This window comes from Lissotriton vulgaris, unplaced genomic scaffold (genome assembly GCF_964263255.1).
Source record: "Lissotriton vulgaris unplaced genomic scaffold, aLisVul1.2 SCAFFOLD_2207, whole genome shotgun sequence".
NCBI lineage: Eukaryota > Metazoa > Chordata > Amphibia > Caudata > Salamandridae > Lissotriton > Lissotriton vulgaris.
In genome coordinates, this window is record NW_028251761.1 from 318,161 (window position 1) to 345,842 (window position 27,682).

Genomic DNA, 27,682 nt, shown 5'->3' on the forward strand with positions numbered 1-27,682 from the left:
AAGGCAAGTGCCGAGATGCCCAAGGGTAAAATCGAGCGCTATATAAGAAAACACATACATACATACATACAAATCATCACCATCATCTCCAAGTGGCTGCAAACTGGTCAAAATCCAAACTGAAGTGCTGGTGGAACAACTGAGGAAGGCTCCATTGTATAGGGAGTGTTTTGTATGGAATCAGGTTGACCATGTAGCAGGTGTGCTGTGGCAAGGTCAGCGCATGTTCTTGGTCAGAACCAAGACAGATTTGGCTCAGTGCGGGACGCTACAGACAGCAGTGTATCCCCCTACGATGCCAGGGATGTGGGAACTTGCGTTGATGAAGAAGTGACTGGTAAAGTTCTGGGAGCCTGAGTGGAAGCTGGCACCTGAGTTGGTGCAGAACCAGAGGGGGATTCTAGGGGCTCAGAGATGGTGCAGAGAACAAATCTACCAACAGTAAGCTGATTGGAGGCCTTAGAGATCCTTGTGTCCCATAAGTGCACTGCAGGTAGCAGGAAGAGTAGCAAAAATATGCAGCATGAATTCCAGGATGGGCTCAACCTTCTGTGGCATTGCCGATGGCCTGTGGAACTAGGTGTGTATCAGTCCCAACTGTAGTATTGGCTCCTCAATCTGAGTGGTCACAGGACTTGCATGGCTTCTTTTGGTGTTCAACAGCATACAGGTTTGCTTCACTGTCCTGGATCACCTTTGTGTGCATGAAGACATATTCCTCACACAACTTGTAGTTGTGCCCCCTACCCAAACACCAGAGGCACACCTGATGTGGGACTGTCAATGACATCCGTTTATGACACTCATGGCATGGCTTTGTGAACCCTGTGGTTTTAGGTGGGGACATCATTTTCTTGCACACTGAAATTTACTTTGAAAAACTCATCAAATGGACAAAAAGTGAGTGCAGCTCAGGATCTGCGTTCAATGGGCAGAGAAGAAAGGAATTGATGTCAGCACGCAAGGGTGAAGGTTATATGCTGCTCCACTCTGTCACTTACGGGGCAGAAATAAGTCAGCACGGAGCCACATGATGCCACCTGGGAGCACACTGGAGCACTGCTATGAAAAATTTGGATATAGCCTGGTGTCTGAGGAATATTCCTTGATAAGGCCTGGTCTGGTGTCTTAGTGGACTAATGAGTCCACTGTAGGGGCCTGTGTTTGATCTCATGGTCTTAGGTTCATATCCCGGTGGGTCCCCTCAGCCTTTCATCCTTCTGAGGTCGATAAATTGAGTACAATTGAGGTGAGTAACAATAAAAATCTGTCATTCAGCGCCAAGATGCCCACGGGTAAACGTGCGCTTTACACAATACTTATATTATGGTATGTTATATTCTCAATGTGAGGAATCTGCAGTTACAAATATCCATCGGAAGAAGTAAACTTCCAAAGCAAATAACCTAAAGCAATAATCTACAACATAAAATGAAGGGCCAGTTCCAGTTAGGGTACAGGGAAAAGAGTAGCAAAATGACTAAGATAAAGTAAAAAAACATGTACTAGAGCTTGAAGCATCACTCAACTGCCTCCATGTATTAGGAAATATAATGAGTAGTAGTGAAAATAACACATGACACACGAACACTAAAATTGACAGGAGTAACGTCTGAATTTGAAAGGGCTTGGATTAGCAGCTGCTGGCATGTGGCATTTTGAAGGCATCAGCCAGCCTGCTGACTAACAACTGAGAAAGAGACAGAGTTATCTGTCTACCTCGAGACAGGTACAAGCACATGGAAAACAGGAAAAATAAAGTCAAACTGCCAAACGAGATAAACTAAAACAACAACCAACAAACGAAAGACATGGTTAGGTTCCCATTAGGGTAAAAAGAAAGAAACAGCAATATGAAATACAGAAAAGCTATTTTAGCAACTCGTGTATGATATCCAATCACCTCTCTCTTTAAAAAAATAATATTTGTATTTCATAAAAAGTCATGAGCATACAAAATTCATTCATTCCGTTGATATCCTAAGGATTATATCAAAATTCATTATAAAATTACTATATTGATATCTGAAAGGTAAAACCCCATTACTTCCATATCCAAATGATCATAAGACATCATAGACTGGTCCTTCAGTCGATACCTACAACATCTGTGATGTTAACCTGAAATTAAACAATGAATTTCCATCACATAAGGACCCAATATATTCCCACCAGAGTGATGAACAACCGAACCAAATCAAGCCGTTGTTGTGTGTCAGACAGCGGGTAATAAACATTACTTATGGATCAGATGTTCCAGCACAATAGGGCATAGTGTAGTAGCAACGAATTAACAAGCTTTGGCATAGCCAATAGGTCTCGCCTTTGGGACCTTATAAGTGTTTAGTTATCCAGCACAGTATCCTTGGTGCAACAACATCAAGTGTTGCATGGCTAAACACTTATAAGGTCCCAAAGGCGAGACCGATTGGCTATGCCAATGCTTGATTTGGGTGAGTGGCTCAGGCAGGTATGCCACTGTGAGGTAGAGATGCTGCAAGTTCCTATGACATTGCGCCTCTTCAAAATGTATGTTGGGTCTTTTTTAATACTTCTAGCCACTATTCCTGTCTTCTCACACCCAATGCACCCTTAAATGGCCAATGTACAGCGGGGGTTGACAGTCTTGTTACCCCTGCCCTCCAGTGACACTTTACCTGTCATGGGTGGTGGTGGTGGACATGGTGGTGGTGGTGGATGTGGTGGTGGACATGATGGTGGATGTGGTGGTGGTGGACATGGATGTGGTGGTGGTGGTGGATATGGTGGTGGTGGAAATGTTGGTGGACATGGTGGTGGTGGACATGGTGGTTGTGTTTGGTGGATGTGGTGGTAGATGTGATGGTGGATGTGGTGGTGGACGTGGTGGTGATGGTGTACGTTGTGGTAGTGGACATGGTGGTGGTGGTGGATGTGGTGGATGTGGATGTGGTTGTGGTGGTGGACGTGGTGCTGGTGGTGGATGTGGTGCTGGTGGTGGACGTGCTGGTGGACGTGGTGGTGGTGGTAAACGTGGACATGGTGGTGGATATGGTGGTGGTGGTGGACGTGGTGGTGGTGGACGTGGCAGTGGTGGTGGACATGGTGGTGGAGGTGGACATGGTGGTGGTGGTGGATGTGGTGGTGAACATAGGGATGGACATGGTGGATGTGGTGGTGGTGGATGTGGTGGTGGACCTGGTGGTGGACATTGTGGTGGTGGATGTGGTGGTGGTGGTGGTGGACATGGTGGTGGTGGACATGGTGGTGGTGGACTTGGTGGTGGACATGGTGGTGGTGGAAGTGGTGGACATGGTGGTGGTGGATGTGGTGGTGGTGGTGGTGGACGTGGTGGTAGTGGTGGATGTGGTGGTGGATATGGTGGTGGTGGATGTGGTGGTGGTGGACATGGTGGTGGTGGTGGACGTGGTGGTGGTGGACATGGTGGTGGTTGACGTGGCGGTGGTGGATGTGGTGGTGGTGGACGTGGTAGTGGTGGATGTGGTGGTGGTAGACACAGTGGGGGTGCACGTGGTGGATGTGGTGGTGCTGGACATGGTGGTGGATGTGGTGGTGGTGGACATAGTGGTGGAGGTGGACATGGTGGTAGACGTGGTGGTGGTGGACATGGTGGTGGTGGATGTGGTGGTGGACCCGGTGGTGGATGTGGTGGTGGATATGGTGGTGGTGGATGTGGTGATGGTGGACATGGTGGTAGTGGTGGACGTGGTGGTGGTGGACATGGTGGTGGTGGACATGGTGGTGGTGGATGTGGTGGTGGTGGATGTGGTAGTGGTGGATGTGGTGGTGGTAGACACAGAGGGGGTGCACGTGGTTAATGTGGTGGTGGTGGACATGGTGGTGGATGTGGTGGTGGTGGACGTGGTGGTGGTGGATGTGGTGGTGGTGGACATGGTGGTGGATGTGGTGGATGTGGTGGTGGTGGACATGGTGGTGGTGGATGTGGTGGTGGACGCGGTGGTGGATGTGGTCGATGTGGTGGTGGTAGTGGACGTTGTGGTGGTTGACATGGTTGTGGACATGGTGGTGGTGGACGTGGTGGTTGTGGATATGGTGGTGGACATGGTGTTGGAGGACATGGTGGTGAATGTGGTGGTGGTGAATGTGGTTGTGGACGTGGTGGTGGACATGGTGGTGGTGGACGTGCTGGTGGTCGTGGTGGTGGTGAACATGGTGGTAGACATGGTGGTGCTGTTGGTGGACATGGTGGTGGTGGACATGGTGGTGGTGGGCATGGTGGTGGTGGACATGGTGGTGGTGGATGTGGTGGTGGACGTGGTGGTGGACATGGTGGTGGTGGACATGGTGGTGGACATGGTGGTGGTGGACGTGGTGGTGGTGGTAATGATGGACATGGTGGTGGTGGATGTGGTGGTGGACAGGGTGGTGGTGGACATGGTTGTGGACATGGTGGTGGTGGATGTGGTGGTGGATGTGTTGGTGGTGGATCTGGTGGTGGTAGATACAGTGGGGGTGCACGTGGTGGATGTGGTGGTGGTGGACATGGTGGTGGATGTGGTGGTGTGGACGTGGTGGTGACTGTGGACGTGGTGGTGGTGGTGGTGGTGGTGGACATGGCGGTGGATGTGGTGGATTTGGTGGTGGTGGTGGGCGGGGTGGTGGTGGAAGACGTGATGGTGGTAGACGTGGTGGTGGTGGACATGGTGGTGGTAGATGTGGTGGTGGACACGGTGGTGGATGTGGTGGTGGTAGTGGACGTGGTGGTGGTGGACGTGGTGGTGGACATGGTGGTGGACATGGTGATGGTGGACATGGACGTGGTGGTGGATGTGGTGGTGGATGTGGTGATTGTGGATGTGCTGGTGGTGGTGGATGTGCTGGTGGTGGACGTGGTGGACATTGTGGTGGTGAACATGGTGGTGGTGATTGTGGTGGTGGTGGTGGACATGGTGTTGGTGGACATGGTGGTTGTGGACGTGGTGGTGGTGGTGGGCCTGGTGATGGTGGTTGGGGCGAAAGAATAGGGTTATAGATTTGTTAATATGGTTCAGTTTCTAAGTGCGGTATTGGCGCCCGGACTAACCATCAGAGGCTGTGTGTGATTCATTATGGATTGTTATGTTGCTGGCATCACTAGGCGCCAATTTTATGGCTGCCTGCAAGCGCGTATGACCGCTGTGAGTGCTTTTGTTCCCTGGATGTCTGTCATGCTGTATATACAAACTGTGTTTACTGGTGCTTTTGTGCCTCTTTAAGGCGGATTGCTCCAATTGGTCAAAAATCATGTGACGCTCGTAGCAAAGGTACAGGTAATGTGCCAAACTACACCAACAGCGCAGTATGACTATTTTTGTCCCCCGTGCCTACCAAAATCGAATGTGTCGTTCTGTAACGTAACTGGGTTTCATGTAAAGTGCCCCAATGTAAGATAACTGGCACTCATGTAAAGGACATTATTAAATGTCACCCACGAGTAAACGCACAGCCCACACGGAAACAAAGGTAAAAAAAAGAGCCAACAGTCATTATAAAACTCACCATGTTCTGCCGCCAGTAAAAGATCCAGTCCCGGGGGCGGGCCAAAAATGGACAGGATGGCAACCAGGAACGACTACAAAGCCCCCTATACAATCATTACTCTCTGTTCAGCATATTCAATGACCCCAAAAGACACACATCAATGAAAACTACGGGCGGAGCTCAGACATGACTTCTGGAATTGGATCGATTCCAAGAAGCCCTCGCATGGCGGGGCAGCGCATGCGTGCTGCTAATGCCAGGTAAGACCTAAAAAGGGGTACCGGCAGCTACAGCCCTCCTCCTTAAGTAGATTCAGCAGTTAACCAATCGTCATGCCCCAGGTGATTAGTCACCCAGTTAATCATAGGGGACCAAATCTCTTTACCACTCGTCTTGCCCCCCCCCTGCCCTTTCAGTTGTATGGTGACCTCTCCATATTATAGATACCCAACAAACGCCCAAACCATGCTTGCATAATGGGAGGTTCTGCACTTTTCCACACCGATGTGATTAGGAACTGAGCTACTACCATTGAGATGAAAATAAAATACATCTGACTCAGATCTACTTTGCAATGGCTATCGTAGATGAGGAGCATCATGATGGAACAAATATGTAGCTCTTTCCCAAATAGCTTCTTCCAAAAGGACTCTTATACCTTCTTTCAGAAACTGTAATCTGCCACAACTATAAAGCCTCAATGACTTAAGAGGCAGCAAAGAAGCGCAATGGAGGAGGCAACCAAAGATTACCAAGGAAAAAGGTTTCAGCAGTGGGTAATGACTCTGTATGCACTTCTTCAGACTGAGCCAGAGATGGCCTACAGCCAGGCACTTAGCAAGACATGCAACATTGTGGAGTGAACCTTTGACCTTCTCATTGTCAGGTGACGCGGTCCTGACATTTCTAGGAGAGATCACTCTGTTCGTCCTCAAGGGTGCCTTTCATCGAGAATCCCGTCAAGATGGAATTAATTTGGCAGTGAACTTTGGAAGACTGCCTAATTAAGCGTTTTGGTCGCATCTACTGCACCATCATACAAGTTGTATTTAAAGTTCCTTCTTGCCGACCTTTATTCCCGAGGCTGAGAGGAGCACGGATTTCGAGGGATACTCTGCACCTGACTCCACGGCGCTAACACCCGGGGACAGGACCACACTCCCCAGGGTGCACCTGTGATCGCACACCTGTTGTGGCTCAGGTGGAGGCATGGACATCGCGTACATAAGCCTTTCCCCCAGTCCCGCGGCGCGGGTCGCAGTGCGGGCCGCTGCCGAGACGACGCCCGGGACAAAGGGCGGGCCTTTTTGTGTGTTTCTTCGTGAACTGGAGTGACTGGACTGGGTCACCCCCCTTTCACACCCGGTATTGTAACAAGACTTGTTAAACTGCTATTATAAATTTTGTGTCGTTGGTTAATAATAAGTCTATTAGACTAGGAAGCGCTTGAGTAATTAATATAGCCACCAGTGTCTGAGCGAGACACGCTCAAAGGTAAATGGTCTAAATATCGATTCCAAAATATCGAGTAACCTAAATATCGAGTCCAAAATATAGAATGGACAAAATATCGACTGGACAGAATATAGACATCCAAAATATCGTTTTGAAAGTAAGTAATGTAATATCGAATATAAAAATATAGACAGTCAAAATATCGAAGTATATAATATAGGTTATTAAAAATATCGACTTTTTAATAATATCAATTTTTTTTAAGTGTTTTGTATGTTAGTATATGTGTGAAAAGTGTATATTCATTTGTAATTTATTGTAAGTAATTAATTTTATGTTATTTAGTTTTTGCGTAATTTAATTCTGTAGTGGGTTGTCGGTTTATTGAGGAATAGGGTGGGAAGTAATTTAATTATAATTAATTAAATATGTTAATTAATTAATTGGTATTTATTTTGAATGAATTGGTAATTAATTTTTAATTGCTAATTAATGAATTGTTAATTGATAAATCATTTTTATTAATTGATTAATTGATAATTATGTAGATAATATTATTTTATTTTTTGTAGCAGGTTGTGGGTTTTTAGGGGAATAGGGTGGGAAGTAATTTAATTATAATTATTTTAATATTTTAATTAATTAATTGGTATTTATTTTGAATAAATTGGTAATTAATTTTTAATTGCTAATTAATGAATTGTTAATTGATAAATCCTTTTTATTATTTGATTAATTGATAATTATGTGGGTAATATATTATTTTTTGTAGCTGGTTGTGGGTTTATAGGGGAATAGGGTGGGAAGTAATTTAATTAGAATTAATTAAACATGTTAATTAATTAATTGGTATTTATTTTGAATACATTGTTAATTAATTTTTAATTGGTAATTAATGAATTGTTAATTGATAAATCATTTTTATTAATTGATTAATTGATAATTATGTAGATAATATTATTTTATTTTTTGTAGCAGGTTGTGGGTTTATAGGGGAATAGGGTGGGAAGTAATTTAATTATAATTATTTTAATATGTTAATTAATTAATTGGTATTTATTTGGAATAAATTGGTAATTAATTTTTAATTGCTAATTAATGAATTGTTAATTGATAAATCATTTTTATTATTTGATTAATTGATAATTATGTGGGTAATATTTTATTTTTTGTAGCTGGTTGTGGGTTTATAGGGGAATAGGGTGGGAAGTAATTTAATTATAATTAATTAAACATGTTAATTATTAATTTGTATTTATTTTGAATACATTGTTAATTAATTTGTAATTGGTAATTAATGAATTCTTAATTGCTAATTAAAATGTATTAATTAATTAATTTATAATTATGTGATTTATATCAATTTATTTTCACTAGAGTGGGGATAGTAAAATTTACCCCTATGCTATCCAACGCTTTCCCTACTGTTGCACTCTCTGGAGTGGGAATAGTAATTTTTACCCCTACGCTATCCAACGTTTTCCCTACTGTTGCACTCACTGGAGTTGGAATAGTAATTGTTACCCCTACGCTATCCAAATCCTTCCCTACTGTTGCAGTCTCTGGAGTGGGAATAGTAATTTTTACCCCTACGCTATCCAACGCTTTCCCTACTGTTGCACTCTCTGGAGTGGGAATAGTAAATTTTACTCCTACGCTATCCAATGCTTTCCCTACTGTTGCACTCTCTGGAGTGGGAATAGTAGTTTTTACCCCTACGCTATCCAATGCTTTCCCTACTGTCGCACTCTCTGGAGTGGGAATAGTAATTTTTACCCCTACGCTATCCAACGCTTTCCCTACTGTTGCACTCCCTGGAGTGGGAATAGTAATTTTTACACCTACGCTATCCAATGCTTTCCCTACTGTCCCACTCTCCGGAGTAGGAATAGTAATTTTTAACCCCACGCTATCCAAAGCCTTCCCTACTGTTGCCCTCTCTGGAGTGGGAATAGTAATTTTTACCCCTACGCTATCCAACACTTTCCCTACTGTTGCACTCTCTGGAGTGGGAATAGTAATTTTTACCCCTACACTATCCAACGCCTTCCCTACTGTTGCACTCTCTGGAGTGGGAATAGTAATTTTTACCCCTACGCTATCCAACGCTTTCCCTACAGTTGCACTCTCTGGAGTGGGAATAGTAATTTCTACCCCTACGCTATCCAACGCTTTCCCTACTGTCGCACTCTTTGAAGTGGGAATAGTAATTTTTAACTCTCCGCTATCCAACGCCTTCGCTACTGTTGCACTCTCTGGAGTCGGAATAGTAATTTTTACCCCTACGCTATCCATCGCTTTCCCTACTGTTGCACTCACTGGAGTGGGAACAGTAATTTTTACCCCTACGCTATCCAATGCTTTCCCTACTGTTGCACTCACTGGAGTGGAAATAGTAATTTTTACCCCTATGCTATCCAGCGCTTTCCCCTACTGTTGCACTCTCTGGAGTGGGAATAGTAAATTTTACACCTATGCTATCTGATGCTTTTCCTACTGTTGCACTCTCTGGAGTGGGAATCGTAATTTTTACCCCTACGCTATCCAAATCCTTCCCTACTGTTGCAGTCTCTGGAGTGGGAATAGTAATTTTTACCCCTACGCTATCCAACGCTTTCCCTACTGTTGCACTCTCTGGAGTGGGAATAGTAAATTTTACTCCTACGCTATCCAATGCTTTCCCTACTGTTGCACTCTCTGGAGTGGGAATAGTAATTTCTACCCCTACGCTATCCATCGCTTTCCCTACTGTTGCACTCACTGGAGTGGGAATAGTAATTTTTACCCCTACGCTATCCAATGCTTTCCCTACTGTTGCACTCACTGGAGTGGAAATAGTAATTTTTACCCCTACTCTATCCAATGCTTTCCCTACTGTTGCACTCACTGGAGTGGGAATAGTAATCTTTACCCCACGCTATCCAACGCTTTCCCTACTGTTGCACTCACTGGAGTGGGAATAGTAATTTTTACCCCTACGCTATCCAACGCTTTCCCTACAGTTGCAATCTCTGGAGTGGGAATAGTAATTTCTACCCCTACGCTATACAACGCTTTCCCTACTGTCGCACTCTCTGAAGTGGGAATAGTAAATTTTACTCCTACGCTATCCAATGCTTTCCCTACTGTTGCACTCTCTGGAGTGGGAATAGTAATTTCTACCCCTACGCTATCCATCGCTTTCCCTACTGTTGCACTCACTGGAGTGGGAATAGTAATTTTTACCCCTACGCTATCCAATGCTTTCCCTACTGTTGCACTCACTGGAGTGGAAATAGTAATTTTTACCCCTACTCTATCCAATGCTTTCCCTACTGTTGCACTCACTGGAGTGGGAATAGTAATCTTTACCCCACGCTATCCAACGCTTTCCCTACTGTTGCACTCACTGGAGTGGGAATAGTAATTTTTACCCCTACGCTATCCAACGCTTTCCCTACAGTTGCAATCTCTGGAGTGGGAATAGTAATTTCTACCCCTACGCTATACAACGCTTTCCCTACTGTCGCACTCTCTGAAGTGGGAATAGTAATTTTTACCCCTACGCTATCCATCGCTTTCCCTACTGTTGCACTCACTGGAGTGGAAATAGTAATTTTTACCCCTACGCTATGCAATGCTTTCCCTACTGTTGCACTCACTGGAGTGGAAATAGTAATTTTTACCCCTACGCTATCCAACGCTTTCCCTACTGTTGCACGTTCTGGAGTGGGAATAGTAAATTTTACACCTATGATATCTAATGCTTTCCCTACTGTCGCACTCTCTGGAGTAGGAATCGTAATTTTTACCCCTACGCTATCCAAATCCTTCCCTACTGTTGCAGTCTCTGGAGTGGGAAGAGTAATTTTTACCCCTACGCTATCCAACGCTTTCCCTACTGTTGCACTCTCTGGAGTGGGAATAGTAAATTTTACTCCTACGCTATCCAACGCTTTCCCTACTGTTGCACTCTCTGGAGTGGGAATAGTATTTTTCACCCCTACGCTATCCATCGCTTTCCCTACTGTTGCACTCACTGGAGTGGGAATAGTAATTTTTACCCCTACGCTATCCAATGCTTTCCCTACTGTTGCACTCACTGGAGTGAAAATAGTAATTTTTACCCCTGCTCTATCCAAAGCTTTCCCTACTGTTGCACTCACTGGAGTGGGAATAGTAATCTTTACCCCACGCTATCCAACGCTTTCTCTACTGTTGCACTCACTGGAGTGGGAATAGTAATTTTTACCCCTACGCTATCCAACGCTTTCCCTACTGTTGCACTTTCTGGATTGGGAATAGTAATTTTTACCCCTACACTATCCAATGCTTTCCCTACTGTTGCACTGTTTGGAGTAGGAATAGTAATTTTTACCCCTACGCTATCCAACGCTTTCCCTAGTGTTGCACTTCCAGGAGTGGGAATAGTCATTTTTACACCCCCGCTATCCTACTGTAATAACATTGTGTATTTTTTATTAATATTATGTTTATATATATATATATCAAAGAAAAAAGGTTGCCCTCGGTGAAGCCATCACTCATGAATGGGTAAGCACACATATGACCCAGGCGGTTGCAGACACAGGGTTCCTGCCGCGCTCACCCTTAAAGCCAAACGCGTTTCGAGTAATTGATACCCTTGATCACTGGCAGGCATTCGTTCGTGCAAGGACACAGCACTACGTTTTTCAGGGACTCCATTTTATTAAATTAACAAGCTCCGCCCCCATAGGCGTCACATGGTTCTGCACCAGGGCTTTGTGGTAAAGGTAGTCCATCTGTATTCAGCCAAGCTCGTAGACCCCATCAAAACCCAAGTGGGTGTACTGCACAGTCCTTAGATATTCAAAGCACAGTTCATATCATCTAAAATAGATAAAAGCAGCAGCAGCAAACGTTGCTGTACAGCCAATATGTACCTGAGGCTCAGGTCCCCTTCATTCCATCTCAGGATCGCGTTTGCAGGACTATCTAAGGACTGTACAGTCCACCCACTTGGGTTTTGATGGGGACTACGAGCTTGGCTGAATACAGATGGACTACCTTTACCACAAAGCCCTGGTGCAGAACCATGTGACGCCTATGGGGGTGGAGCTTGTTAATTTAATAAAATGGAGTCCCTGAAAAACGTAGTGCTGTGTCCTTGCACGAACGAATGCCTGCCAGTGATCAAGGGTATCAATTACTCGAAACGCGTTTGGCTTTAAGGGTGAGCGCGGCAGGAACCCTGTGTCTGCAACCGCCTGGGGCATATGTGTGCTTACCCCTTCATGAGTGATGGCTTCACCGAGGGCAACCTTTTTTCTTTATATATGTTTTAACAGATATGATTGCATATTTTTTTTATATAAGTTAAATGAATTATTTAATTATTTTAAGGTAATTTAAGTATTTTTAAGTATATTTTAGCTATGTATCTTTAATATTTTTTTAATTTTACATTATTTTTAACAAATTCGATATTTTTACAATGTATATATATATAAACGATATTTTGGATTCGATAATTTGGTACTTACCTGTTTGTAGATAGGAATTTGATATTTTGTCTGTCGATATTTTGGCGTCGATATTTTGGGTAGTCTATATTGTGTCCGTCGATATTTAGTCAGTGATCCACGCTCAAACTCTTATCTTTTAAAGGGAAACTTCAATCATTTAGTATTCTTACTATTGGTTGACTACGGGTAAACCTAACACACAGACCAGCAGACCGCAGACCCGGCAAAAAACCCTATTAACTGCCAAATCTCCTAGTGTAACAGCCATCGATAAAATGCTGCAAAAGGCAATCGGTGTAGTGTCTTCGGCGATAGAGAACACTGAGCGGCGCCTCTCCATCACTCCCTGACTCGTCGAAGCTCCACCATCGCAAGGGTCTCCTCTAGTGCCGACTCTAGACATATCAGTTGCACTGCTAGACCCGCTTTTTAATGCATCTCCCAGTGCCCTGACCCCACATCAAGTTAACCTTATTCCCACCTTATCTCCCCCCCCCCCAATTTTGCGACCCTCTGAAAAGCAACACAAACGCCATACTAACCCCAGGAAAGTGAAAGTCACTAAGTTAGTCCACACAGAGGCATTTGGTCAATCAGAGGGTATTGTTGCTGCCGCGTCATCTGTAGACCATTCCCCACAGACCCCTCTCTGGGCTACCCATCTCCTTCTCGACATGCAAAACCAGCTAGAGAAATTCATAATGACCCAGCTTAAGTCCGTTACCAGTAGAATTGACAGGGTTGTTTCTTTGTTGAACAACAGGCTAGAGGGTAATAACATCACGTCCCTTGCTAAAAGGACCAGTGTAGACAACATCGACCTGGACCGTATTGCCTCCTCACCCACCTGTCATCATATCAACAACTGTTGCCCCACAGCTAATTCTGTACCTGACACAACCGAGGGGAACACGCACTTTATCACCACTAGTAAGAATCAAATATATCCTACCCTTACCAATGTGGCCACACTCACAAAGAATATACACCAGGGAAGGCACTCTCAGCATAGCCATCCTAGACAAAATGAATTGCCAGTGCCAACTCAAGCTAGCAATCCACATATGAATCCTATTGCCTCTAGGGACATATTACCGAGCCTACATCTACCACCTACAGCCTCACCATACGTAGTTGTTCTTGCAGGGGTAACTCCACTCTCCGCAGATCGGGACAAAACCTACCCAGAGCTTAAAAACAAGATCATACATTGGCTAGGCAGGAACAGACCACTGACAGGACAGGGGCAAAGAGAAATTGTATTCGCCCGTAGAGTCAGGTGGCTAGGACCAAAACACAAAGACAGACGGGGACTGTGTGGTAATCAACTTTAGAGACAGAGGAGTGGTCAAACATATACTTGAATGGGACAACTTTGATGCCGACACACACGGCTCAATGTACACTCTCCCTCTAGCATACTTTTATCCCCCGCAGAAAATTCTAGAAATAGCTCCAGTCATAGAACTCATCTTCCTCTGGGACCCCAGCGAAAAGCTTTTGTTCTTCCGTTAGAAAATAGGTTCAGCTCCCTGAATACTGTTGATTGACTAATTTCATCACCTACCCATAAGAGCAATTCAACTACATCAGGCCAAGGTCACAAACGGGTGACGGAGGGAATCCACCTGCGGGACCCCTGTGCCACAGCATTGTTAATGTTGGGAGGTTTGAAACTATACAAATTTGTCCCGTATTCAGCCCATCATATACTGTGACAACAATCCTATTGATTCTGTGCACCCAAATAGCGGGAATAGCTCTCCTTTAGCTCTTACAGCATCTCAAGAGGAGCCACCCACTTTTAGACTCACCTCGTGGAACCTAGCTGGGATCAATTCTAAACTGGACCACCCAGAGTGGGGGAATCTAATAGATCAGTATGATCTGTGTATATTCCAAGAGACCTGGGCTTTGGCCGTTCCACACAGAGTGGGGTTCGCAACCTTTTGTACAAAGACTCTACGGGGGTCTAGGGGTAGACCATATGGGGGACTTTGTATCTGGGTGGCTACCCACCTGGGTTGTTCTGTGAAGGTCCTAGATACCCACTCTACAGATATTCTTTCCATCCTTCTCAACTTTCCAGATGGCCAACAGTTGGCAATTGTCAACGTTTACTTACTCCCTTCACAAACATCAGAGGCCCTATCTGTCTTAAATCAATTAAAAGAATTGTTAATATTACTCCAAGCTTCGTCCCATAAAATCATAGGGGGCAATTTCAACTGCCACTTCGAACAGTTAGGTAGCATTACATCTGTCACTCGCGAGGAGGATACAGTGTGGACAATCCCCGAGTGTTCTATGTACCCAACAAATAGCTGGACTTCGCTTGTTCTAAAATTAAATAGTCTAACCATTTCACACTCTCTTAGAGCCTGCAAAGGAAGATTCCCCACAGATTCCCCCGGCAAAGTAACATTCAACAGACCAGGAAAAACTACAGCAATTGATTATATAATGGTTAACCTAGAATTCTGGTCTGATATCAGGGTTTTCACTGTCGTTTCTGGAGCGGACAGCGACCATAACTTACTTTCATTAGTGCTAAAGCACCCACTTGGTTCGTCGTCCATTTCCCGTAGAGACGAGGGTAGTAACAATCAAAACTTATTTCTAACTTCAGGTGGTAGAAGAATCAGATGGGGTATTTTTGCGCAATCACACGACAAGGTAGCGGAATTTTACCACCAAGTCGCCAACACTCTAGAAAGTGCACTCCCTTTTTTGGTGGACAAATTAGATACTGTCCACCTACACGCAATAAACAACATCCACATAGAGCTTACTGCCAATATGGCCACCTTCTTTTATTCCACCGACATTAAGAAGGATCAGTCTTATCGTCCAAACAAATGGTACAGCCCAATATGTAGCTTCTGCCCTTCATATGTTATGTTATGTTATGTATTTGTTGAGCGCGACAGCTGCCCCAGCAACGGGGCGTCCCGGCGCTAAGAACCATAGCACAACCTACTGGGGGGGGGGAGAGTAAAGGCTACAGAGGTGGAAAGAGGTGAGTTTTTATAGCTTTGCGGAAAGCAGACAGGTTGTTGAGGCAGCGGATATGAAGGGGCAGGGAATTCCATAGTATTGCTCCCATTAGTCTGAAGGAGCGACCCCCGATACGGCAGAGCTTCGTGCGAGGGACAACTACTAAGTGTTGACCCATGGAGCGAAGATTGGGTTGGGGGGTGTAAGGTGTTAACAGCGATCAAAGGAGTTCGGGGCCATCAGTTTTAAGGATTTTGAAAGCAATGGTAAGGGCCTTAAACTGAAAGCGAGCTTCCACAGGCAGCCAGTGAAGTCTCTGTATGGTGGCTCTCGCAGAGCATCTTCTGGGAAGGCTTACAATTGCCCTGGCTGCTGAGTTTTGGATTCGCTGAAACCTGGTTGTCTCGGCTTTGTTAGCGCCTAATAGTAGTACGCTCGCATAGTCCAACCGGGCAAGGATAGTGGCTTGGACAATGAGCTGCCGTGTTTTGGGGTCAAAGAAGCCTAAGATGGGGTTGAGGCTTCTCAGCAACCCAGTGCATGTAAATGCTACTTTTTTGGCATGCGTTTGGTAATTCAGCGCGGAGTCCAACCATACTCCTAGATTTTTCACCAGAGATTTGGGAGGGGGGGTGGCGCCCAGCAAGGGGGCGCCACCAATGGTCGTTCCAGCCACTGGTGTTCTTGCCCAGGAGTAACACCTCGGTTTTTCCTGCATTCAGTTGTAGACAGTTTGCAGTCATCCAGTTGGCGACTGCAGCTAGTCCATCCCTAAATCTTGTGGCAGTGGCAGAGGGCGCCTCCGTGAGGGTGATTACCAGCTGGGTGTCGTCGGCATACGACACCAGCGTGAGGTCCCATTCTTTGGCCACTGCCGCAAGAGGTTGCATATACAAGTTAAAAAGGGATGGGCTGAGGGCAGAGCCCTGTGGGACTCCTTGGGCGATAGCATGAGATTGGGAGATAAAAGGGGGAGCTGACACACAAAAGGATCTGCTCGTGAGGAACGACCGAAACCATTCCAGTGCCAGATCACTTATCCCAATACTTTCCAAGCGGCTCAGTAGGATATTATGGGAGACCGTGTCGAATGCTGCGCTGAGGTCAAGCAGTATCAGCGCAGCACTCTGACCGGTGTCCATAATCCCTCGGAGGTATTCCGTGGTGGACAGAAGGGCGGACTCCGTACTATGTCCAGGCCTAAACCCGTGTTGGGAGGGGTCCAAGATGTTATTTTTGGCCAGATGGTCAGTAAGTACGGTGTTCGCATGGGCTTCAGCTAATTTGGACACCCATGGGAGCAGTGAGACGGGCCTGTAGTTTTCCGGCTTTGCGGGGTCTAGAGTAGATTTTTTAATAATAGGAGTAACGCAGGCCTGTTTCCAGCATGTGGGAACTTTGGCCGATGAGAAGGAGAGATTAAGGAGTGTGGTCAGAGAAGGAAGAAAAAAGTCCAACGCTTCTAGAAAGTAGGCTGATCTCATGGGATCTGAGGGAGCCCCAGACTTCACCTTTCTGCAAATTTTAGCTAGGTCTTCAAGAGAGATAGCTGGCAGATAGGTGAGCTTGGAGCCTTTGAAGGAGAAATTGGGAGAGCTGGTGCAGTCAGAAGGGATATGTGAGAAAGTATTATAAATCTTTCTCACATTTTCTGTGAAGAAAGTGGCGAGTTCATCGCACTGCTGAGTAGAGGAAATGCAGGATGCAGGGTTACCACCGTTTTGTAGCTTTTGCACCAGTTTAAAAATTGTTTTCGTGGGGTTAGGGCTGGAGTCAATTTCCTTGGCATAGAAGGACGCGCGAGCCGTGCGTATAGCTTTATGATATAGCTTGAGTGTGCCCAAATAGTATGCTTTGTCCACGTCCCTATAGTCTTTCCTCCAGTGACGTTCCGCTCTTTTACATTTCTTTCTAAGAATTTTCAAGTTCTCGTCATACCATGGGTTAGATGGGGTGATTCGTCCTCTAATCCATTTAGCTGGTATGATAGTGTTGAGTCCTTTGATGATCCACTCCTGAAAAGCAGCATATGACATGTTAATGTCATTTGTGATTTCCAAGTTGGGGTCACCCAGACTAGCAGGAAAGTCCATATTATGGAGTTTGTGCCAGGGCTGTTTAAGGCGGGGGGCGGCGCCCTTTTGGGTTGATTGGCAGCCGTAATCATAAATGTGACAAGGAAGTGATCAGTCCATCCCATAGGTTTAGGAGGGTCTGCTTTGGCTTCCGGAATGTTATTAAAAACCGGGTCAAGTAGGTGACCAGCAGAGTGAGTAGGGGATATTATAAGAGGGGTCAGCTGCAAGGCTGTCAGGTCCGCTAAGAGATTACTAATAGTCGGATCCGATAAGGAGTCAAAATGGAGGTTTAAGTCCCCCAGGATCGTAAAGTTGGCGGAGCTAGCAACTAGGGCATGAGCAGTCTCTAGGAATTCCTCTATAAATCTAGAGGTGAGCCCCGGAGGTCTATAAATAAAAAGGCCCGATAGGGAAAAATGAGGGCCAGTAGTGATTTTAAAATGCGCGCACTCACATCCCGTAATGTCTTCCTTTACAAAAGTACAATTGTATGATGTTCTATAGATGGCTGCAATGCCGCCTCCCCTAGAGTCTCTATTGATAGTGGTCATAGAGAATCCATCCGGTAGCGTAAGATTAGGGATGCTGGTTATTTCATCCTTGAGCCAGGTTTCACTCAAGAACAGTATGTCTGGGTTGTCGTCTGTCAGGAGCGGAGCGTGTAAACCTCCGGATGGTGTTTAACCAGGGACCTGACATTAAGCTGAGAGATTGTGAGCGAGGAAAGATTCCTTCTAGTGGCTCTGTGTTTGGGTAGGTTAGGTTCAGATATAATTAAATTACAGGATTTGCACTGGAGAGCAGTCTGTCCCATGCAACCCTCTAGCTTGTCACAGCGTATGCCCGGATTAAGTGCCAAGAGATGATTTTTACCATAAAAGTATGCCGTCTGCGTTTTTTGAGCAGGGGGGCTGGCGAGAGGCGATGACTTGGCGAGGACGGGCGAAGACGGGCTTGCCTTAGGCGCGCCTTCGGCGGCCCGCTGCGCCCGTCCGCTGCGCGTACACTAAAGACACATATTTTTATGGGAAGGGAGGAAGGGGGCATGGCCTCCAAGGGGGCATGGCCTATTCGCACGCCGGCAATGGCGCCGTGGTTGTTTGTGATCCCGCTGACAGCGCAGGGGCAGCTGCGCGGTGTGTTTTCAGGACCGAGTCCTGTGAAGCCGGGTGAGTCAGTGCTCTAAAATCAGCAAGGTTATTTAAAGTGACACACAAAATATTAAAACAAATGGTAGCTATCTCCCGGCTTTTCGCCTCAGGAGGTTCGAAAGTTCTGGCAGGCGGCGCTATTATTCAGTGTTTAAATACCTGCTCGGAAGGGGGCGTGGCCTCCAAGGGGGCATGGCCTATTCGCACGCCGGCAATGGCGCCGTGGTTGTTTATGATCCCGCTGACAGCGCAGGGGCAGCTGTGCGGTGTGTTTTCAGGACCGAGTCCTGTGAAGCCGGGTGAGTCAGTGCTCTAAAGTCAGCAAGGTTATTTAAAGTGACACACAAAATATTAAAACAAATGGTAGCTATCTCCCGGCTTTTCGCCTCAGGAGGTTCGAAAGTTCTGGCAGGTGACGCTATTATTCAGCGTTTAAATACCTGCTCGGAAGGGGGCGTGGCCTCCAAGGGGGCGTGGCCTATTCGCACGCCGGCAATGGCGCCGTGGTTGTTTGTGATCCCGCTGACAGCGCAGGGGCAGCTGTGCGGTGTGTTTTCAGGACCGAGTCCTGTGAAGCCGGGTGAGTCAGTGCTCTAAAATCAGCAAGGTTATTTAAAATGACACACAAAATATTAAAACAAATGGTAGCTATCTCCCGGCTTTTCGCCTCAGGAGGTTCCACTGCAAGAGCAAAATGGATCCTCCAATTATGTAAAAACCTAGGCATCAGAAATTATCAGGTAGTGTATCGTATTTTAAGATACGACCCCTTCCCCCTGATGTATTTGTGACTTCAAGATTTTTGTTCTATATGTGGTGTCAAAGAAGGGCCAAGCTCAAGGCGCTAGATTCTGTGCTCAACGCCTAGGCGGTTTATGTTATAAAATAAGGTGGGGACTGGCAAGTGATCAGATACTTAAATTTTGCTTTTATGTTTGCATCTAATGCCATCACCCTCGTATTAGAACTGTTTGTGATCAATTTCTATTTAGTTCTCCAAACAACTATTTTAAAGGATTTTATTGTTATAATTCAGTCACACTTCATTATGTAATTTTATAATGTTTATTTTTAGCCTCAGTTTTTGTTTTCTATGTTAGACAATTTTACTGTGTTTATATGTGTATTGCTTTTATGGCCTATGGCCGAAATAAAGTTTATTGACAGACTGACAACTATAAAACATATGTGCCAGATCGGCCGGATCTTTTCCACACCTGGGGCACTTGTCGCTTACCCTCTTACCCCACCCAAACAACTTTGCTGGGGTAAAACAGAGTCTACATACAGTTCTATAGTTTTGGGCTCTCAAATTAGATGAAAGAAGAACCTTTATTCCTAACCCAATAGGTGTATGTAGATCCATCTACCCCTGCCCTAACTTCCTTTCCCAGTTTGATTCAACTTTCAAGAGGAGGAAAGAATCCTCCTCTTGGACACAATGATGCGGTAAGACAGTAAGACAGGCCAGATTTACTAACTCCTAATGGATACGGCTTCGGATGACCTGGTGAAGGTTGAGTCAAACTGGCCAATCACCTCTCTATGGCCTTCGGGAATGAGGAATTAAAACAACTGAGTTCTGAAACAGGTTTTTTGTATAGTGCTGCAATATCTTCCAAACTGGAAGACTTATATTCATGAGGACAGGTAATATTCAAACCTGACGCTCCAAACATCCATTTAACATTCATTCTCATCACATATCATGACATTCCTCACACCCCACAATGCACAAGCTCAAGCTATCACGCATCACCCTCTACATCAACACTATTGAACATCCATCCACACAACTAATCTACACAATCCCCTAATCTTATCCACAACACGATCTCAAAACTTGGAGTCTGACCACCGGACCGCCATTGCGGCAGTCGGGAGTACGCTGGCAAGCCGGCGGCATTCTGACTGCCACATTATGAGTAAACTGACGGGCTGGAGGTGTTGTGGTGGCGGTGCAACAGTAGAGGCCTGCTTCGGCTCCTAGAGAGCCTATAGCACAAGACGCCGCCGTACCAGTGCCTCTTTCATATTGATGCACTGTGTACCATGTCCCAAGTTGTGCATGGCACACAGTGCACGAACAACAGTGCAAGAGGGGGGAACAACATGTGCCCCTATGCACACCCCCACAGGCTAAAATGCCCTGGGGTGCTGTTTGGGAACCCTTCCCTGTCTTTCTGCCAATCCTTTAATGGCAGAGTACCCGCCATGAAACAGTAGGCATAATGTCAGGTCATATTCGCCATGGCGGTGCCGGCATCGGCACCCCCTCCGTAGCCCACCACTTTCCTGACCACCACTGCCATGGGATCCAAGTACTTGGTGGTTGCGGCGGTCTAGTGGTCGGTCCGATCACCCTTCTCGTAATCGGGCGGTCGGACCGACGAGGAGGCAGCAGTCGGACTGCCACTGATAATACGGTGGTCTCAAGACCTCCGTAATCGTAATAAGGCCCATAGTTTGAATACCCCCACTCTGGGTGCGCCTTCCTAACTGCACACCATTTCCCAAATTCAAAGTCAATCCAATTTGAGATTCCTAGCAGGGTGAAACTCCTTCACTTTCAGATTTATGCATACATTGTTACCCTTCAAAACTTCACCATTCTCCTTATTCCATTACAACGAGATTCTACTCAACTTCCAAGCCTTCCGTTGATCAATTGTTCCCACATTATGAAACACCTCCACCATGCGTTAAAGATACAAACAATGCACCGCCTCCCTATCAGTATATAGAGGTTTCGTCCTAACCCATTGTCCAGCTACAACCACCATCTCTCTTGATTTTCTAAATTCTATTTCTTCTATTGATACCGTTCTATATCCTTTCCTGAAAGTTTCTAACAGTCCTCCCACCTCCTCTTCAATTCCCTTATTCTTTTTAATCTTAATCAACCCCTAAAGAACCAACCCCATTGGTGGTGCAGGCCCCTTAACAACCAATTTTTCCAGATGGTCTGCCTCTCTGCATCATTCGTATACCAATTTCACTCCTACTACCACTATACATTTATATTTACCTACTTCAAAAACTATAAGACCTAATGCTCTCATATTTCCTTCTTGAGGTTACTAAACACTACTAGACATTTTCCCACAGGAATTTTACATTATTTTTTGAACAAATTCTTTATCAATTCCTTTTTACTAGAATAGCGTTCCACAAACCTATCATAACAGGGCTCCTTGTAGGAACTGTACAACTTTCCTCTGAGGTTTAACACCCTTTACAAACAACCTCAAAATTCTCATAAGAGTATAATCATGCTCTTCCATTTATTCTCCAAAAAAAAGAAATGTCACTTCTCTTCCAACACCAGTTTTTGTGCCAATTACACCCACTTTTCTTATTGTTAATTTACTGAGGATGATTTACCCTTTAGGTCCTGCCTGATTTGCACCCCTTCCTGAAGTGGAATCCCTAAATACTATCTTTCTTCATTGCTACATAAGCTTTTCTCCTCATTCCTGAGCTTTTGAAAGCCAAATCTTCCCCAACATATCCTGCCATGTCAAACTTATGAATTTAGCATCCACTATGTCAGTGTGAATCAACAATTTAACCTTTCACAATATTTCAAAGTCCTCTTATCCAAAGTATTATATAATCCACAAGAGTCTACCTTTGCCTCCAGTGTAACCAAATCTATTGAGTTTTCACCTTGTGGCAACCTTCTGCCTTCAATCTCTTCTCTTCCCACACTCAACACCAAATAACACTGGCACAATATCTGATTCTTAAAAATGTGTTTTGCAGTTTACTCTTCTGCGTATATTACAGCATACCCTACCAAAGTTGCCTGTTCCCTTACCTCTATTGCATATGGTGTTGAAAGCTGTGCAACTGTTGGCATTGGCCAAATGATGACAGTTGTCATATCCACAGCAGCAATCATTTTATATTGAGGAACATGATTTCTGATTTCCTTTCAAATTAGCTTTCCTTCTCTATGCTACTAATACCTTCTCAATATCCACAACTGTTGGCCCAGAGCTGTGGATCATAAACAGGCAAAGATACTGGCATTCCAAAAGAGATTGTTAGGCCATGGGAAGAGGCTTTTCATTGGTTCCAGGCCCTAGGTTAAGAGATCCAATCACCTAATGGACAACGATACAAACCTACAGCCTGCAAAAGATGTTATTGGTGCACACATACGCACTTCCTGCACAGGACCAAAACACAAAAAAGATGCCCAAAGTAAAAAATTGAGGCATAGCATACTACTCTATAATACTGTAACAGCAAGCCAGCAATGCAAAAGTACTTAATGACTAGAAACTAAGGCAGCATAAGTGGATCCTAATAAGATAAAGGGGGTTTCTCTCAACAACAATCCCTCTCCAGCACTCAAGTTTAATAAAGGCTGTGCACACGGGGACAGATAAACTGTCCTCTTCACAATGACTAAATACTTAAGGACGGTGATTTCAGTCTGAAAGGTAGTGCTTTCCTCTAACTAATAAGAAATCTCCAACATCAGAGCTTTATGCAAGATGGTGCCTGTAGTGTCCTACTGGAACGTTCTAGTGTTCCACCTGCCTTTAACCTACACTGCACACCAGCCCAGCACAGGCATCACCGGTCAAGTGACCCTGCTAATAAAAGGGGCGGGCTCACATGCCCTGGGCCAGTTAACCAGTGTACCCATAGTGTCTGTGTTACTTGTTCTAGTAGTATGTGGGCGCAGGGCCCAAAACACCACAATGGCGACGAGCGGGTTTGACCCACCATGCCTGCTGCTGTTCAGCTGTTCCTTATGGAGGAAAGAATAGCCAGTTTCCGCTGCCCCTATGACATGCTACCTGCGGCCATCTGCAAAAGGTGATAGCCCTCTATGAATTCTGCCGCTACCGCCTGTCATCAAGGGGTAGAGTCGCTGCCCTAATTTGGGGGTGGGGGGAGACAATAGAGATCGGTTGCCACCTCAGCTGCCATCTGTCTGCAGAGAGCAAGGTGCCCGATCACCATTCCCAACAAACGGAGCAGCGAGGCAGTGACAAGTCACGGAGGTGTAGCGTGACTGAATGGGAGAGAGAGGGACAAACAAGACAAGCGTGGCAAGCACAAAACGCCTCCAACAGTGCAGAAACAAGTCTTCTGTCTCCCCTGGCTTCTGCGCTGTGTAGAGAGCCATCTGGGCTCTCCACTACATTGTTGCATACACACACTCAGCATACACCCCTCGGGGCGGGCTCGACCCCAGGGCATAAATAAACGGCGAGAGACCGCTCGGGGTCTTCCCGAGTGTAATTGCCGACTGTGGTGTACTTTATTTATAGCACTGTTGCGGCCCTCATACCTCGGGCCCACCGCGCTACACGCTGCACCAGGGGTGCCCTGATCGTAGAACAAGAGCTGAGAAGGGCTCTTCAGCCGGTTGAGCCCTGTCAGCTTATGAGACAACCAGTTCCAGAGGCAGCCCCACCCGCAAGCAAGCCGCCCTGCAGACCAGGCAACCTTTAAACAAGCATTTACAATGCAATGGTTTTGCCTTTTTGAAAGTTAGAGCTATTGGCATTGCTCTTGACATTATTTTTATTTATGTTTTTTTAACATAAATAAAAGGCATTGTCATTTACAATGCCAATAGCTTAATCTCTCGCAAATGACACCCACAAACACCCACAGAGAGTACCCCCCACACACACACAGAGCCCCCCCACACACACACTCACACAGATCCTCCCTCACACACACCCACAGAGCCCCCCTCACACACACCCCCACAGAGCCCCCCTCACACACACCCCCACAGAGCCCCCCACACACACAGCCACACAGAGCCCCCCACACAGCCACACAGAGCCCCCCACACACACCCACACAGAGCCCCCCCACACACTGTGAGCCCCACACACTGCGAGCCATGGGCAGAGAGAGACACACACAGGGATTAGAAGGGGAATATAAATGCACAAACCTTTCATATACACCCATTATGGACACACACATACACACAGAGTCACCAGCACACTAGACTCTGTGTATTCACAAACAATAATATATGCATTCAAATACGTAAGCACACGCGCTCGCACACAACCTACACCTTACACACGCGTGGATCCTTACACGCACGTGCATACACACACCCTCACGCCTAGGGACACAATGTGTGTAACTCGTGTTTCAATCCAGGGTCTGCATGAGTTTCTCCCGACAAGGTCATGCGTGTGGTTCAATGCATGCCTAGGCCAGTGCTGAACGCCCGGTAAGGGCAGTGTGGCAACGAATCGTGATGTGGAGATGTTGCCAATACACATGTGTATTGTGGCGAGATATGAATCTACGTCGCTTTGTGCGCGACAATGTGTCACCTTTGTGTCGAGTTACATTGTCATCTAAATGTAAAGATAAATAAAGTGAGAGAGCAGGTTTGTTTTGAAAATGGCTTGCGGTGCCCCTCCAGTGTGCAGCCGCGGTAGGTGGGTGTGTGCACTTACTGGGGTCGGTGGGGGGCTTGTACCCGCTGGCCTCGCTCTCCGCAGCCGTCTCCGGGAAGGTCCCCTCTCTGCCCCCCTGCTTGTCGGCTGGGGAGGTCCCGTAGTCGGACAGTGAGAGCGTGTGGCTGTCAAAGGTGGTGCAGTCCCCACGGCGGGCGCCTTGCAGAGGCTCGGGCTTGATGCCGCCGTAGTGCCTGGCCGAGGGCAGGCTGGGGAAGGAGAGGCCCTCGGGCACGGGCTCCAGCCAGGAGCGCATGTACCTGCCGGCCTCGGGCGCCTAGGGGTGGTGATGGTGGTACACGGTGCCAGCGCCTCCTGCTGGGTGCACGGGGTTCCAGGAGCTGCCGAAGACCGGGCTCTTGGACTGGAAGCTGCAGGGGGTGAACTTGGTGTGGTCTGGCAGCCGACCCGGGGGTGCCCGTGGGCCCAAGGCGGCGGCTGCCGCTGCTGCATACCTCGACTGCACCAGCTCCTCGCTGTCGTGCAGCAGGAAGGAGCCCATGTAGTAATTGCTGAGTGGCCCCGAGGTCGACAGACTCTCACACGACAGACTCTCACACGACAGAGCGGGACCTCCAGTAAAAAAAAATTGAAACTGCATATTTCATGTAACAACTTGGAGGCAGCGAGTAGTACAGTCACCTAATAAGTTGGAGGCAGCGTGCCCGCCCATTGGCCATCACGTGACTGCGCAGCTGAACAATAACGTATAATCAGTCCGCAGTCTATTAATGGGTCAGTGTTTTCCAGCCATCATTTTTTATAGCGGCAAAGCCATATGTTTTTTTATATGCAAAAAGGGGATAGCTAGAGTTATACGGAAAAGTTTTGTTTGAATTGTGGCCAGCCGTGAATTAAAAGATCACATCAAGACATGGCTACCCTTTTCCGAGCGGACAGAGGCGAAGAGGAGAGCACGGGTGCCGTCGCCGGCGGGAACGGGCATTGTAGAGCAAAGCACGGGCACCAGCGGGACGGGGCGGGAACGGGGGCCGGAGACACGGAGAGCGGGAGGGGGGCGGGGGCGGGAATGGGGGCCGGAGACATGGAGAGCAGTAGAGGGGGTGGGAACGGCCAAAAAATAAAAGCAAGCACTCACCTGGACTTCTTCCGGGTGCCGTCAATGCCGGACCAGATTCGGGGGTGTTCCCGGCTTTCGGCTGACGTAGCGTGACGTAGCCAAAAGCCAAAAATTCACGGGAACGCCCCCGAATCTGGTCCGGCATTGACGGACAGGCCCGTCTTCCAATGGCTGGCCTCCATTTATGGAGCTAGCCAATGGAAGACGGGGGCCGTTCCTGTCTCCCCTACTATACTCATTAGGTTTTCGCCTGCGCGAAAAAGCTGCGCAGAGCGCAGCTTTCGCCAGGCAAAACCTAAAAAAATGAAAGACAACACGCCGCAGCAGCAATCAGAGCGACCCCAGAGGCCTGAACTGGTGAGGGGTAGCGGCAGGCCTAATCAGGTACTGGTCAACGCAGTGTGGCCTGCGTTAGGTATGCACAGACTCATCCCAGCCATAAGTTGCTCTGGCATGATTCCTACCTTGCAACTACATCTCCCAATGCCTGGCAATAAGCCCTAAGGATGCTGCTACATGTCCAGTAAAGCCACAGGCTCCCTGCTTCAATAGAGGAGACATATGAACAGTGCACAAAGTACAACACTGGGGAAGGAAAACACTACAGAAGCAGGCTGTCCACACCCCGGGGGCCCCCTAATGGCACCAAATGCTGCCTGGGGGCACATATCTGCTGCACTACATGAGCCTGGCCCCAGCATGGCAGACATGAAGCCCCACCCAAAAAGGCTGCACCAACCTCCACCAGACCTGGATACCTGCTGCGGCCAAATTAATTTTCCCAGCAGCGTGAGAAAAGTACACGAAGGGTGATATGAATGTCACCACCAGCAAGGAAAGAAGATCAACCAGACAGCAATGTCTCAAGGTATCTATCACCACCTAAGCACAAGCAAGACAAGTGCAGAGCGCGCAACCCCACTGGCTCCCTGATGCCACCACCTGTAATGACATCGCGCTGCTCATTCCTCGTGGTGAATAGACACCCCCGCAAATTACAACATGGGCACACCAAGTGCCAAAGCAAAGAAGCAAGCATACAGGGAGCCAGACAAGAGCACCCACACTGCCACAAAGCAAGAACTTTTCAACAGAGACTGTTAAAGCCTGCAAGTTCTGCTGCCACTGTCAGCAACCAGAGATCTGTTTACCTGGTGAAGGCTCACTGGGTATTGGCATGAGAGAAGAGGCCACACAACGAGGAAGAAACACCCCCAGAGATAGAGACATCCCCGAGGAAAACGACCAATGCTAAGGCATCAGCGAAGCCCGCAGTGGGCCAAAGACAGCAGAGTGTCATCCCTCACACTGCCTCAGTGGCCCCAGATAGGCAAGAGGAGAGTCGCACACTCCACGTGGCAATCTGCCACCACAACGTGTGATCCGACGACAAGCGACACGTGGCCGGGCGCCACATTTGCACCGCAAGCAAGGAGCACGTCACTCAAAGTGACTAACCTGCCAAGCATGCCTGAATGGGGGCAGGTTCAAGCGTCAT

The 27,682-nt window shown here is 46.8% G+C and overlaps 1 pseudogene; it reads right to left on the minus strand.

Annotated features, from left to right (window-relative positions):
- Window positions 1-613: 613 nt before the first annotated feature.
- On the minus strand, window positions 614-27,682 carry LOC147662774 (homeobox protein Hox-A9 pseudogene; annotated as a pseudogene).